The 15,468-nt window shown below is 42.1% G+C and overlaps 1 pseudogene; it reads right to left on the reverse strand.

Annotated features, from left to right (window-relative positions):
* Nucleotides 1-257: 257 nt before the first annotated feature.
* On the reverse strand, nucleotides 258-8,065 carry LOC135561618 (ankyrin repeat domain-containing protein 49-like; annotated as a pseudogene).
* Between the last annotated feature and the right edge of the window lie 7,403 nt (nucleotides 8,066-15,468).

The raw sequence follows: 15,468 nt of genomic DNA on the forward strand, positions 1-15,468 counted from the left end.
ACCAGTTCATTTCAACCCATTCCAAGTACACGGATATTAGGGCCTGCATCCCAAATGGCACCCTATTCCCTTACATAGTGCACTAGTTTTGACCAGGGAAGGGTCCAAAAGTAGTGCACTATGCACAGAATATGTTGGCATTTGGGACAAGCAAAGCGTGCAGAGGACACATAAGAGAAACTGTCATCATACTGATAATTGATGTTTCCTCCCAGGACTGCAAAGAAAGACAATGTGGTGGTGTACATGACTGTTCATTACAGCGATAGGAGGAACTCCAGCGTGTGGGCGGAGCCCTGTCCAGGGTGGGAGGCAGCTAGGTGGAGCGCTGTGAGGCCACCGTTGGGCTGGGCATACAACTCCGCCCCTTGGCTCAACATGAGGGCTGTGGTGGCGACTTGGCCCCAGCGACAGGCGCCGTGTAGGGGCGTCCAGCCGTTGGCAGTGCGGGAGTTAACTTCGGTGCCCGCTGGCAGCAGGGTAGAGGCCGTGGCGTCGTGGCCTCCGTAGGCCGATATGGTGCAACGAAGTATAGCCGTCCTCGTCCTGGCAATGCGCAAGCAAGGGGTCAACCGAGAGCATCCGCTTGACCGTGGGCAGCTTAAAGAGGCAGAGAGAGAGAATATTTGCATTTTAACTGACCTCTATCGAACTCTTCAACATATCATGAAACAGCCGAAAGGCCGATGCATTTCATAAAAATCAAAAAACAAGGCCGGAGCTTAAAATAGTTCAAACCACCCAACATTATCCCACCTACGGATGACAATCAACTCACAACTATTATTCAGCTTGTTCTATGCAAAATCAAACCTCCATCAAGCCGCCAACAAAAACCTGTTCTTGCCTCTGGATTCACTGAGAGATGGAGATTTAAAGTTATTTCTGCACAGTTTTGACAGGGGGAACAAACAAGAGCTCTAGAGGATTATCTTTCTCCCTCCCCTCCCCTCCCTCCTTCCATTTGTTAAAATCTCACCACCTCTCTGGCTGTGGGCGATACCAGTGAGACACATCATGACACACGCACAAACAAGGACACACACAGTAATCCAAAGCTTACTGCGCTGTTCTGTTCCAATCTTAAGCAGTGATCTCACATGCTCAGTCACTTTTACACCGCAACCACTTTGGATTTGAACAAACCTTTCTATACATATTGGCCCAGTGACGAAGAAAATGGACGTCTCATGATAGGCTGTGGTGTGCAAAATAGGTCAACTATGAGCACCTGATGAACATGCTCCAGGATAGCAGGGTCAACGCCAAAACGTGTTGTACACTTTTAATAAAGCTTTTCGCGGTCACAGGTCTCTCTGGGTAAACTGCAAATGATTAAGTAAACATTCATTCATAATTCATTCTTGTTTTCAGCACTTTTCTTTCCACGACTGGTCAAAACTGGTTTTCTCCTGGCTCTCTATTGTCCCTCTGCAGCAGACATATGGTGAGCAATATGTTTGGAATATCAAATCCCAATTAAATCACAGTATCGAATAAGCAACACATAGAATCGTGCGAATCACAATACATATCATATTGGCACCTAAAGTATCATGAAAACATTGTATTGTGAGGTCCCTGGCAATTCCCAGCCCTGCGTCACACCCCCTCTGTTATCCTCCGCCGCCCGCAGCATCAGCTCCTCCAGTCTGTCTTTCAGCCTCTCCTCCTTCTGCTGATACCAGTCTGATATAGAGAGGAGATATCAGGTCATTTGTATTCATTTATCAACAACTTCATTAACTGCAGAGAGAAAGAGAGCGATCGAAACAACACATCGATATTTATCGACATCGTAATTAGGCTACTGCGAGAAAGACCGACAGCTACTTTTTAGTAAAGGATCCAACATGACTGATCAAAACAAATCTGAACAATAATATCATGACTTCTGAATCTAGATATTCACCCTGTTCGACAGGACACAAGTATAATGACACCAATGTCTGTATCATGTACGGTTCACAGACCGAAGGGGCTTAGAGGAGGAATGTACAGGTCTAAAAAGGGCCTAAAATTGCCACTTTCATCATGATTTACCCCCAAACTTGTTTGTGATACAAATGTAAAAATATGTCAAACATCCTTCCTCCCAATGTTATTACTATGTGAGAATTGCCAGAACAATCTGACTTTAACAAATCTATCTTTGGACTATGCTGGTGTGGAATTTTTATTTAACTAGGCAAGTCAGTTAAGAACAAATTCTTATTTTCAATGACGGCCTAGGAACAGTGGGTTAACTGTCTTGTTCAGGGGCAGAACAACAGATTTATACCTTGTCAGATTTATACTTGCAACCTTCCGGTTACTAGTCCAACACTCTAACCACTAGGCTACGCTGCCGCCCCAATTCCCCCCAATTCATTCAAAGTATTTTGTCCCCCTTTAATGTTTGGGATAGGCCCCATGTAGTCATGGAAATGTTGCATTGAGAGTTGGGAAGTGCAGAGAAAAGATATCAAGTTGTTAATGCTTAATGACTACACTAAGTGTAGAGCAGTGGTTCCCAAACTTTTTATAGTCCCGTACCCCTTCAAACATTCAACCTCCAGCTGAGTACCTCCTCTACCACCGGGGTCAGCTCACTCTCAAATGTTGTTTTTTTGCCATCATTGTAAGCCTGCCACACACACACACACACTATATGATGTGTTTATTAAACATAAGAATGAGTGTGAGTTTTTGTCACAACCCGGCTTGTGGGAATTGACCAAGAGCTCTTATAGGACCAGGGCACAAATATTAATATAATAATAATCAATCATTTTTGCTCTTTATTTAGCCATCTTACATATAAAACCTTATTTGTGAATAACTCACCACAGGTTAATGAGAAGGGTGTGCTTGAAAGGATGCACATAACTCTGCAATGTTGGGTTGTATTGGAGAGTGTCTCAGTCTTAAATAATTTTCCACACACAGTCTGTGCCTGTATTCGTTGTCATGTTAGTGGGGGCTGAGAATCCACTCTCACTTAGGTAGGTGTTTGCAAAGGGAATCAGTGTCTTAACAGCGCGATTTGCCAAGGCAAGAAAGTCAGAGCGCTCCCAATCCAGAAATCTGGCAGTGGCTTCTGATTAAATTAAATTTTCACAGAACAGCTTGTTGCAATTTCGATGAGGCTCTCTTGTTCAGATATCGGTAAGTGGACTGGAGGCCGGGCATGAAAGGGATGACGAATCCTGTTTGTGTCGTCCGTTTTGGGAAAGTATCTGCGTAATTGCGCATCCAGCTCACTCAGGTGCTTCACTATATTACATTATTTACATTGTCCGTAAGCTTGAGTTCATTTGCACACAAACAATCATACAATGATGGAAAGACCTGTGTGATGTTCTTGTTAATGCAGACAGAAAAGAGCTCCAACTTCTTAATCATAGCCTCAATTTTGTCCCGCACATTAAATGTAATTGTGGAGAGTCCCTGGAATCCTAGATTCAGATCATTCAGGCAAGAAAAAACATCAACCAGATAGACCAGTCGTGGGAGAAACCATCATGCAAGTGGTCAGACAAGTGAAAAGTATGGTCAGTAAAGAAAACTTTAAGCTCGTCTCTCAATTTTAAAAAAACGTGTCAGTACAGCATAGCATGTTGTAAAAGCGTTACATGGTCGTTGCCCATATCATTGCATAATGCAGAAAATACACGAGAGTTCAGGGGCCTTGCTTTAAGAAAGTTAACCATTTTCACTGTAGGGTCCAAAATGTCATTCAAGCTGTCAGGCATTCCCTTGGCAGCAAGAGCCTCTCGGTGGATGCTGCAGTGGACCCAAGTGGCGTCGGGAGCAACTGCTTGCAACTGCTTACCACTCCACTATGTCTCCCTGTCATGGCTTTTGCGCCATCAGTACAGATACCAAAACATCTTGACCACCAAAATCCATTTGATGTCATAAAGCTGTCCAGTACTTTAAAAAATATCATATCGCCCTGGTTTCCAGTGGTTTGCAGAAGAGGATGTCTTCCATAATTGACCCCCCATAAACGTAACGGACATATACGAGGAGCTGTGCGTGGCCCGCCACATCTGTTGACTCAGCTGTAACGCATATAATTCACTGGCTTGTAAGTGAAGCAGTAATTGTTTCAAAACATCTCCTGCCATGTCACTGATGCATTGTGAAACAGTGTTGTTTGATGGAGACATTGTCTGTATAGTTTTTTTAGCCTTTCTCCCAGCATTGTCCCAGCCATATCTGCAGTAGCAGGAAGAATTAAGTCCTCCACAATAGTATGGGGCTTGCCTGTCCTAGCCCACCATATCAGACTCTTCTAGCCCCTTCTTATTAATGGTATCTGTTGCTTTTATACAGGTCTTACTACTTGACAGTCATCTTTATTCTCACTCAAAAAAGTCCCTTGGCTTATTTTTCAAATTGTCATGATTCGTTTCTAAATGTCTGCACAAGAGTGAAGGTTTCCTGCGAGAGAGTAACGTTTAATGTGATTGGATGTTAATTGTTTGACTAGGCTACCTGTATTTGACATTGTGTTGTTATTTCGCTGAACACTACATGGTTTAATTTTATTTTTTTGCAGTGAAACGAGGCTACTTAGGCGAGAAAAAAACCTCACCCAAATGTATAGCCCCCTTGGAAAATATAAATGTACTGTTTGAAAATGTGAAGATTATCTTTTTTTAAATAAAAAATAAATATATTTCATTTGAAAAGTATGTTTTGGCGTACCCCCAAAGGCATTTTTGGCTTACCCCCCGACGACATTGCACTTACCCCAGTTGGGGAATACCTGCTGTAGAGAGTGTGCGAGAGAGAAAGAAGAGAGCGTGCCTGTGACGAACGTCGTCAGGGAAATGACCGGACCAAGGTGCAGCATGGTGAGTGTACATTTCTATTTATTATAAAGGTCGCCAACAAAACAAAAAACAACAGAAAATAAACGTGAAGCTTACTAGGGCTATACAGGCCACTAACAAAGTCAACTACCCACAAATACCCAAAGGAAAAAAGGCTGCCTAAGTATAATACCCAATCAGAGACAACGATAGACAGCTGTCTCTGATTGAGAACCATACCCGGCCAAAACATAGGAACAGAAAACATAGAAATAAAGAAACTAGAATGCCCACCCTAGTCACACCCTGGCCTACCCAAAATAGAGAATAAAAGCCTCTCTATGGCCAGGCCGTGACAGTACGAGAGAGAAAGAAAGATCAAGAGAGAGGAAAGAGAAACAGAAGAGATGCAACAACAACAATTTAGAGAGAGAATTCTGTGCTTGACATAATAATTATGATTTTAAACTAAGATTACTGAAGGTGTGTGTGTGAGAAAGAGAGAAGGCAATGAGACAATACATCAATATACCTAAACAACTTAATTAGGCTACTGTGAGAAAGACAGACATCTAGAAAAAGAGACATAAGAAAAGAGAAAGGGAATAAAATATAGAGTCCTATTGGGCGATTCCATGCCAGCGTAGCCTAAATTATTTTTTATATCTCTGATTGTTCTGGCAATTTTTAGTAACTTCATTGGGAGGAAGGATGTGCTTTTTTTTGTCGGGGGGATATTATTTTTGACGATAAAAAAATGGAGTATGTCCTGATTCTGAAATAAAATTGTTCACATTAATTTATTCATCATAAAAAAATAATAGTAATATTTCAAAACTACCCTTTTTGATTTAGTTAATTTTAAGATATAATTGTTTGGAACAATATACTCTACAGGTAAATCACATTTCCAGAGTGGGCTCTCAGCTAATACTGAAGGTATGATTAATTTATGAGCACCACCAACACAGTGAAAGGTGAAATTGATTTAATGGAAACTCCCTCTGGTGACTTGCTGAATGTGCAATCCTAAAGGAGGGCTGTGATTGGTTAATGACCTATAACTTCAATTTCTATGTATAAAATATCATTAAAAGTACCAGAGAGCCTACTTTGGAAATGTGATATGTTTGAAGAGTATATTGTTACAAACAATGTCAAAAAATAAGCTAAATCAAATTAGGGTCGTTTGAAGAAATGAATATTTATAAATGCTGAATACAGTGATGAACATTTTTGTATTTCAGAGTCAAGACATACTCCATATTTGAGAGAACATTATAAGGAGTATATTGACAGCAAAATGTTGTCTGTGTCATGCGTGGTTCACAGATCATAGAGCAGGGTTTCCCATAGTCGGTCCTCGGGTAATCAAAAGGTGCACGTTTTGCTTTTTGCCCTAGCACATCACAGCTGATTCTAATAATCAACTAATTAAAAAACCAAAACGTGCACCGCTTGAAGGACAGAGTTTGGGGAACGCTGCCATAGAGTCTTACAGGAGACATAGGTCCAAAAACGGCCTAAAACGGACACTTTCATCATAATTCTCCAAAAAAAGTTGTTTGTGATACACATGTAAAAAACATGTCAAACATCCTTCCTCCTAATGAAGTTACTATGTGAGAATTACCAGAACAATCTGAGATACATATATTTTCATACTATACTGGTGTGAAATCGCCCCATTCATTCAAAGTAATTGGTCCCCTTTTAATGTTAGAGAAAGGCCCCTGTAGTCATGGAAATGTTGCATTAAGAGATGAGAAGCAGAGAGAAAAGATCATGGTTGTACTAAGCATGAACAACTTGATTACTGAGAGAGACACTAAAGATATAACCTAGGCCTATTTGGGTCATTTGTCCCAATATTATGTTATCATGTTAATGCACCAATTATATAATCAGGGTAGCCTAGCATAATATCTGAGTTTTCACCCGAATGAAGGCAGTACACAAATGGAAATAAAAGCACATTATGTCAAAAAGCCTATCTGATTAGGTTGTTTTAGTGTCTAATGAATTCCCATTTGAAGCTAGCCACAATAAGGATGAGCCACACAATACTGGGTGGGTTCGTAAAGCCACTCTAGCTATCTACTCTGATTTCAGAGCACTCTCATCCGAGCAGGGTAGCAGGTTTTTGGGCTACTTCTAAGATGCAGTGCAGCCGCTATGGCATTTCTCTTCAAATATGTAGATTTTTATTTAAATATGTAGATATTTCCCTGTGAACTGCTGCTGCCAACTACCAGGCAGTGAGGCAGGCTGCTGCTGAGTGAGTGAGTGGTGGGGAGGGCCGGAGGGGCGTGTGTGTTGAGAGAGCACTGCAGCAGGCAGCTTAGTCCGCTATTGGCTGAGTCACCTGAGTGAGAGGGGACAGAGCAGCACGCGCGCATGTTGTGACAACTTTTTTACCAGTTGTCATTATGGAAACACCTATTTTTTTCCATAAAACATTTGAACACTTGTGCATCTGTAAAAGTTTGTGAGGGTCTTAGCGGCCAAGTGGAATTTCTTCAGCCTCCTGAAGTTGAACAGGCGCTGTTGCGCCTTCTTCACCGCACTGTCTGTGTGGGTGGACCATTTCAGATTGTCAGTGATGTGTTTTCCCCCTGAGGAACATGAAGTTTTCCACCTTCTCCACTGCGGTCCTGTCGATGTGGTTAGGGGCGTGCTCCCTCTGCTTTTTCCTGAAGTCCACGATCAGCTCCTTTGTTTTGTTGACATTGAGGGAGAGGTTATTTTCCTAGCACCACTCCGCCAGGGCCCTCACCTCCTCCTTGTTTGCTGTCTCGTCATTGTTGGTAATCCGGACTACTACTGTTATGTTGTCTACAAACTTTATGATAGATTTGGAGGCGTGCGTGATAGGGCAGTGTGCAGTGCAATGGCATCGTCATTTGGGGAGGTAAGCAAATTGAAGTGGGTCTAGGGTGTCAGGTAAGGTATAAGTGATGTGATCCTTAATAACTAGCCTCTCAAAGCACTTCATGATGACAGACGTGAGTTCTAAGGGGCGATAGTCATTTAGTTCAATTACGTTTGATGGACATCTTGAAGAAAGTGGGGACAGCAGACTGGGATAGAGAGAGATTGAATATGTCTGTTAACACTCCAGCCAGCTGGTCTGCGCCTGCTCTGAGGACACGGCTAGAGATGCCGTCTGGGCCAGCAGCCTTGGGAGGGTTAACATGCTTAAATGTCTTACTCATGTCAGCCACTGAGAACGAAAGCCCACAGTCCTTGGGAGTGGGCCGCATCGGTGGCACTGTATTCTTTTCAAAGCGGGCAAAGAAGGTGTTTAGCTTGCCTGGGAGCAAGATGTTGGTGTCCACTGTGATTGAATGTTTCACCAGAGCGAGTACTACAGTCAATGTGTTGATAGAACTTTGGCAGTGTTTTCCTCAAATTTGCTTTGTGAAAATCCCCAGCTACAATAAATGCAGCCTCAGGATATGTGTTTTCCAGTTTGCATAAATTCCAGCGTAGTTCCTTGAGGGCAGTCTTGGCATCGGCTTGAGGGGGAATATACACGGCTGTGACTATAACCGAAGATAATTCTCTAGGGATGTAATACAGTCGGCATTTGATTGTGAGGCATTCTAGGTCGTGTGAACAAAAGGACTTGTTATCACAATCACACCACGAGTAGTTAATCATGAAACATACATCCCACCCTTCTTCTTCCCGTAGAGTTCTTTATTTCTGTCTGTACGATGAACTGAGAACCCAGCTGGCTGTATGGATGGGGACAGTATATCCCGAGAGAGTATGTTATAGTCCCTGATGTCTCTCTGGAAGGAGATCCTCGCCCTGACCTCGTCTACTTTATTATCCAGAGACTGAACATTAGCAAGTAATATACTCAGAAGCAGTGGATGGTGTGCACGCCTCCTGAGTCAGACTAGAAGTCCACTCCGAATACCTCTTCTCTGCCGGCGGCGTCTTGGAGCAGCCTCTGGGATAAGTTCACTTGCACCGGGGGGTGCAAACAAAGGATCTAATTTGGGAAAGTTGTATTCCTGGTCATAATGCTGGTGAGTGGCTTAATACCCTACAAATACGACTTGACTTACTGCACTAATAGTAAAAACAAAGGTTATGTGGTTTGGTAAGAAGAATGCCCCCCTTTTCACCGGTGTGATTACTACCTGTGAGGGTTTAAAGGTTGAGGTAGTCACCTCATACAAGTACTTGGGAGTATGGCTAGACGGTACACTGTCCTTCTCGCAGCACATATCAAAGCTGCAGGCTGAAGTTAAATCTAGACTTGGTTTCCTCTATCGTAATCGCTTCTCTTTCACCCCAGCTGCCAAATTAACCCTGATTCAGATGACCATCCTACCCATACTAGATTACGGAGACATAATTTATAGATCAGCAGTTAAGGGTGCTCTCGAGCGGCTAGATGTTCTTTACCATTCGGCCATCAGATTTGCCAGCAATCATCCTTATGGTACACACACATCACTGCACTCTATACTTTTCTGTAAACAGGTCATCTCTGTATACCCATCGCAAGACCCACTGGTTGTTGGTTATTTATAAAAACCCTCTTAGGCGTCACTCCCCCCTATTTGAGATATCTACTGCAGCCCTCATCCTCCACATACAACACTCGTTCTGCCAGTCACATTCTGTTAAAGGTCCCCAAAGCACACACATCCCTGAGTCGCTCCTCTTTTCAGTTTGCTGCAGCTGGCGACTGGAACGATCTGCAACAAACACTCAAACTGGACAGTTTTATCTCAATCTCTTCATTCAAAGACTCAATCATGGACACGCTTACTGACAGTTGTGGCTGTTTTGCATGATGTATTGCTGTCTCTACCTTCTTGCCCTTTGTGCTGTTGTCTGTGCCCAACAATGTTTGTACCCTTTTTATGTGCTGCTACCATGTTGTACTGCTGCCATGTTGTGTTGCTACCATGTTGTTGTCATGTTGTGTTGCTACCATGCTGTGTTGTCATGTGTTTCTGCCATGTTGTGTTGCTACCATGTTGTTGTCATGTTGCTACCATGCTGTGTTAGCATGGCAGCAACACATGGAATGTTGTCCTCATAGGTATCTCTTTATGTAGTGTTGTCTCTCTTGTCATGATGTGTGTGTTGTCCTATATTTTTATTTAATACAATTTTAATCCCAGCCCACAAAAGGCCTTTGGTAGGCCGTCATTGTAAATAAAATTATGTTCTTCATTGACTTGCCTAGTTAAATAAAGATAAGTTTTAAAAAATAGCTTCAAACAAAACCCTCCTCGAACAGCGCTTTCCGGGTTTCTCTGGGATATGTCGTCCGTATTTGTTGCTTCTAGCGTTGCAGTGCAGAACAATTTTTAACATATAAAACTACATTTCCCGTTTCCAATAACCACTTCGTAGCACATGTGCTAGGAAGTAAAAACACGACTGCTGTTATGTTCCGTGTCGTCTATCGAGTATTTGCGCTGCGGAAGTTATCAAAAGTCTGAGAGAAGCGCCAATAATATGACTTTCATAGCTTAGAATATTTTATAAATGTACGAGAGATGAGAGAGAAAAAAACAAGACATAAAAACAAACTACAATCAAATGCAGAACTGTGTATCAGCATTTCAGAAATGTAGACTAATTTTGAGTAAGTTGTTGTATGTTTTACATCATTACCCTTATTATTCATTTTCCCAGTTTAATGGAAATAAAATAGTTTGCAATATTTCATATAATTGAACATAATAAGTAAGTCGTAATTACATAGCCTGCATTGTGAGTGCGTGGGTGGGTTTGTGTGTCTATCTGCTAAAGCTGGGTCAATGTGTTTGCATTGTGTGTCTTTCGAGGCTAGCAGAGAGGCTAAATATACCTATTAGTCAAAGGGTGTATTCAGTGAGGAGAAATGTTCAGAATATTACAGGAAAGAAATGTTGTTTTGTCCTATTCTACATGAAAGACAATCATGCCATTTCCATCTGAAACTCCTGCAGCCTAACTTTACATCCTCCCCATCCAACCCATAGAATTACAAGGTTGCACCGAACTCCCTTTCCCCAGATGAGGGCACGCATAGGTGGCACACAGTCAGACAGACAAACAAACGTTTTACATACTTGAACATCTTCAGATTCGTGGTAACTATGACTACCTGAAAAAGAAAAGGAGAGCCTCAAACTCTAGGAGCATGCAACCAATGTTTCGACAGAGAAGCTGTCTTCATCAGGTTATTACGACAAACACTGCAGGTTACTAATTTATATAATTTGGAGGGACACACAGGTGTCTGTAATCATGGCTGGGTGTGTCTTGATGTCACTGGTTGATTTAGATATAAATAGAGCATATAAAAGCATGAATGGATAACATAAGTACAATTTGGCTAGATAGGCCTACAAACATTTATAATGAATAGCAAAATCACAATAATCATAAGAATGGCTTCAGATGTTCCAGGCAGCCTATCCTTTTAACAATAAATTGTTAAGGTCTCCCCCTCTCCCAGGGCGGGTGATGTGTTTGATGCCGTTATAGATGCCGTTATAGCGAAGGGACGAAATAAAGTGGTTCGCTTCCAAAAAGTGGGCCGCGTCAGGTTTTTGCACCTTATGGTGCTACGATGCTCCAAGATTTTAATTTTAATTTTCCGCATCAGTTTCACCACAAGGACAAGTTCTAAGATATGTGGAGCATGTGAATTTAGGAGAAAGCCCTGCCTCCAGCTGTCTGCTTAGAAATTCTAGAGACAATTAGGAGGCCTGCGTCTTGTGACCGTAGCGTACGTGTAGGTATGTACGGCAGGACCAAATTGGAAAGATAGGTAGGAGCATGCCCATGTAATGCTTTGTAGGTTAGCAGTTAAACCTTGAAATCAGCCCTTGCTTTGACAGCAAGCCCGTGTAGGGAGGCTAGCACTGGAGTAATATGATTTTAAAAAATTGGTTCTAGTCAGGATTCTAGCAGCAGTATTTAGCACTAACTGAAGTTTATTTCGTGCTTTATCCGGGTAGCCGGAAAGTAGAGCATTGCAGTAGTCTAACCTAGAAGTAACAAAAGCATGGATAAATTTTTCTGCATCATTTTTGGACAGAAAATTTCGGATTTTTGCAAAAAAACTGTCCTTGAAACAGTTTTGATATGTTCGTCAAAAGAGAGATCAGGGTCCAAAGTAACGCCGAGGTCCTTCACGGTTTTATTTGAGACGGCTGTACAACCGTCAAGATTAATTGTCAGATTCAACTGAAGATCTCTTTGTTTCTTGGGACCTAGAACAAGCATCTCTGTTTTGTCTGAGTTTAATAGTAGAACATTTGCAGCCATCCACTTCCTTATGTCTGAAACACAGGCTTCCAGCAAGGGGTATTTTGGGCCTTCACCATGTTTCATTGAAATGTACAGCTTTGTGTCATCCGCATAGCAGTGAAAGTTGACATTATGTTTTCGAATGACATCCCCAAGAGGTAAAATATATAGTGAAAACAATAATGGTCCTAAAACAGAACCTTGAGGAACACCAAACTTTACACCTGATTTGTCAGAGGACAAACCATTCACAGAGACAAACTGATATCTTTCTGACAGATAAGATCTAAACCAGGCCAGAACTTGTCCGTGTAGACCAATTTGGGTTTCCAATCTCTCCAAAAGAATGTGGTGATCGATGGTATCAAAAGCAGCACTAAGGTCTAGGAGCACGAGGACAGATGCAGTCTGACGCCATTAAAAGGTCCTTTACAACCTTCACAAGTGCAGTCTCAGTGTTATGATGGGGTCTAAATCCAGACTGAAGCATTTTGTAAACATTGTTTGTCTTCAGGAAGGCAGTGAGTTGCTGCGCAACAGCTTTTTCCCAACATTTTGAGAGGAATGGGAGATTCGATATAGGCCGATAGTTTAAAAAATATTTTCTGGGTTAAGTTTTGGCTTTTTTTTTTTTTTTTTTGGTACACATCCGGTAGATGCGGTAGAGGCTGTCTATTATGTTTAACATAGGAGGGCCAAGCACAGGAAGCAGCTCTTTCTGTAGTTTAGTTGGAATAGGGTCCAGTATACAGCTTGAAGGTTTAGAGGCCATGATTGTTTTCATCATTGTGTCAAGAGATATAGTACTAAAACACTTTAATTGCTGTATTAGTCTGACTATTTTTGTACACCCTCTCCTTGAATTTGATTTGCATCTCAAACATATTTCTGTCAAAATCTGATTGTTTTTTGCTAACTATTTAAATTAGATAGGATTGGCTGTATGACAAACTGTTTTTCAAGGTAAGCGGGTGACAGCTATCAGCCCTCAACAAACTGTTATGATCAGTAGGTTTCATGTAAAGATCAGTGTGTAGAACATTATCCTCACGCAAAATCCAAAGTTCAATAAAGCTGGTTTGATGGGTGTCTGATTGCATGGCAAATCTCAGATGCTCAGAACAGGAGTTAAGAAAAGCATGGAATGCCTGGAGCTGTTTTGCATCACCCCTCCATAAAACAAAAATATCATCAGCGTACGTTTCCACATAATAATGTTCATCAAAAAAAAATACTACCCCTTAGGGTTAAAGCACAGTAGCCATGACTACCTAAGATGGCAAGTGAAGTTGGACAGGTGTTATAATTTGAAGGTAGCCTACACAATGAGACAATTTTGAAGACATACGTTGTTTGTCTACATTCTTGTAAACATGGCATCCCAAAGTGTCAATGTAGGCGATGATTTGAATCCTGTTTTAAAAACAATGAAGCAATAAAACCACTCGGAACCAGTTCCACTAGTAATAGCTCCTAGCGATAGTAGTCTTGAGGATGTAGAGGGGGCAGATGTGTCAATTGGACAAGCTGGAAGAGATTATAGGTGACTGTTGTTTCATAAGGGGCCAGCCTTGGTCAAAACACAGCAATACAATAAAAACAAAAGATGAATTGAACCAAATAGTTCAAATAACAGAGTGCAAGAATGGTGATGCTAGAAGGTAAGGCTGTCAGGCTGGAATTCTTCAGATGAGGCCTGACTCTGTTATTAGCCATCAGCCATTCTTAGGCACTTATTACAAGACCAGGGCTGTCCTGGCTCAACCTCGCCCCCTTATACAACCATTCCCACCTATAATCACCTCCAGATAGCTTCCAATTAACGGACCAATTAACAGACCAGAGCCCTCTACTTCACCTAGACACGAGGAGCTGCCACCATAGTGCATGTGTATATTGTATATATATGTGTATATTGGATTTTCACCAAGTCAAATGAATTGATTGTGTCAGAGGTTTCATGATGCTTGTATCTAAACCTAAGTAGATCATTTTAATCTAGTTCTATACGTCAGTTACAGTCTCTATAAGCTTCTCTATAAGAGTCCCACGATGCTTGTGGGGTCCTAGAGCAAATCGGAGAACAAACAGCGCTCTGGCTCTGTCACCTTTCACTGCAGATGTGGAAGTGCGACAACAGCGGATGTGGTGGATTGAGTTTACATTGACAGATTTCTCTCGGGGGCTTTTAAACCTGTGTATAAAAAGATGCGGGAAATGACTAAAAGACAAAAAAGCGATTGCAATTGTGTTGAATTGTGTTTGGGAAATAAAGATAGACATGGCTTTAAAAAGGTAGTGGTAACATTTCATTCATTACAGAAACGTGTAGGCGGCTTCGTGGGCAGATTGGCCACCTGGCAATTCGTGGGTGGGCTGGTAAAGAAAAGAAGAATAAATATATATATATATATATATATATATATATATATATATATATATATATATATATATATAAATAATGGACACTGCCAGCGACCCCTGGGCCTCTTTTTTTAATGACTTTTGTGCTATTTTTCTTTGTCATAATCATCTATATTTAGCATTTACCGTACCAGCGGGCAACGGCCGGCCCCTCTCCCAAGATGGACCAGTTCTGACTCTGTCAGTCCTGGAAAGGTGACGGCAAAAACGTTTTTTTAGCGACTTATTGGCTAAAAGTTTTGGTTCTGCTGGTCCGAGTGCTGTATGCATGTCTGTAAGAAATGACAAATCAGCTGCTGTGCAGTGAAGGTAGGAAGAAAACAGAAAAAGACACATTCACGCACACTGACGCAGCTCATGTGGCCTACTACTATGCTGCCAGTTAGGCCTAATATTTTGGCTGTATATTACATGGAACGACAGCCGCAAATCTAACTTCCTGTCGCTCAGGACCTGAAGCAAGGATATGCATATTCTTGATACCATTTGAAAGGAAACACTTTGAAGTTTGTGGAGGAAGGGGAGGAGGAGAAAGTTGTTGGTTGTCATCCTCATAGCAATGATAGGAGAGACCATGTGAGGATATGATAGAGCTGAGTGACTTGGTGTATAGCGAGAAGAGGAGAGGGCCTAGAACCAAGTAGTGAGAGTACGTGGTGCAGGCACAGATCCTCTCCATGTCACCTGGTAGGAGCGGCCTGGCAGGTAGGATGCAATCCAAGAGTGTGCGGAGCCTGAGACACCCAGCCGTGAGAGGGGTGGAGGGGAGGATCTGATGGTTCACGGTGTCGAAGGCAGTGGATAGATCTAGGAAGAGGAGAACAGAGGCGAGAGAGTCAGCTTAGGCAGTGAGGAGAGCCTCCATGAGCAGTCTCGGTTTGAGTGACCCATCTTGAAGCCTGATTGGTTAGGGTGAAGAAGATCATTCTGAGAGCGAGAACTGGAGAGTTGGTCAGAGACGGCTCGC

The sequence above is a fragment of the Oncorhynchus nerka genome, linkage group LG18, assembly GCF_034236695.1.
Source record: "Oncorhynchus nerka isolate Pitt River linkage group LG18, Oner_Uvic_2.0, whole genome shotgun sequence".
In the NCBI taxonomy this organism is placed as follows: Eukaryota; Metazoa; Chordata; class Actinopteri; order Salmoniformes; family Salmonidae; genus Oncorhynchus; species Oncorhynchus nerka.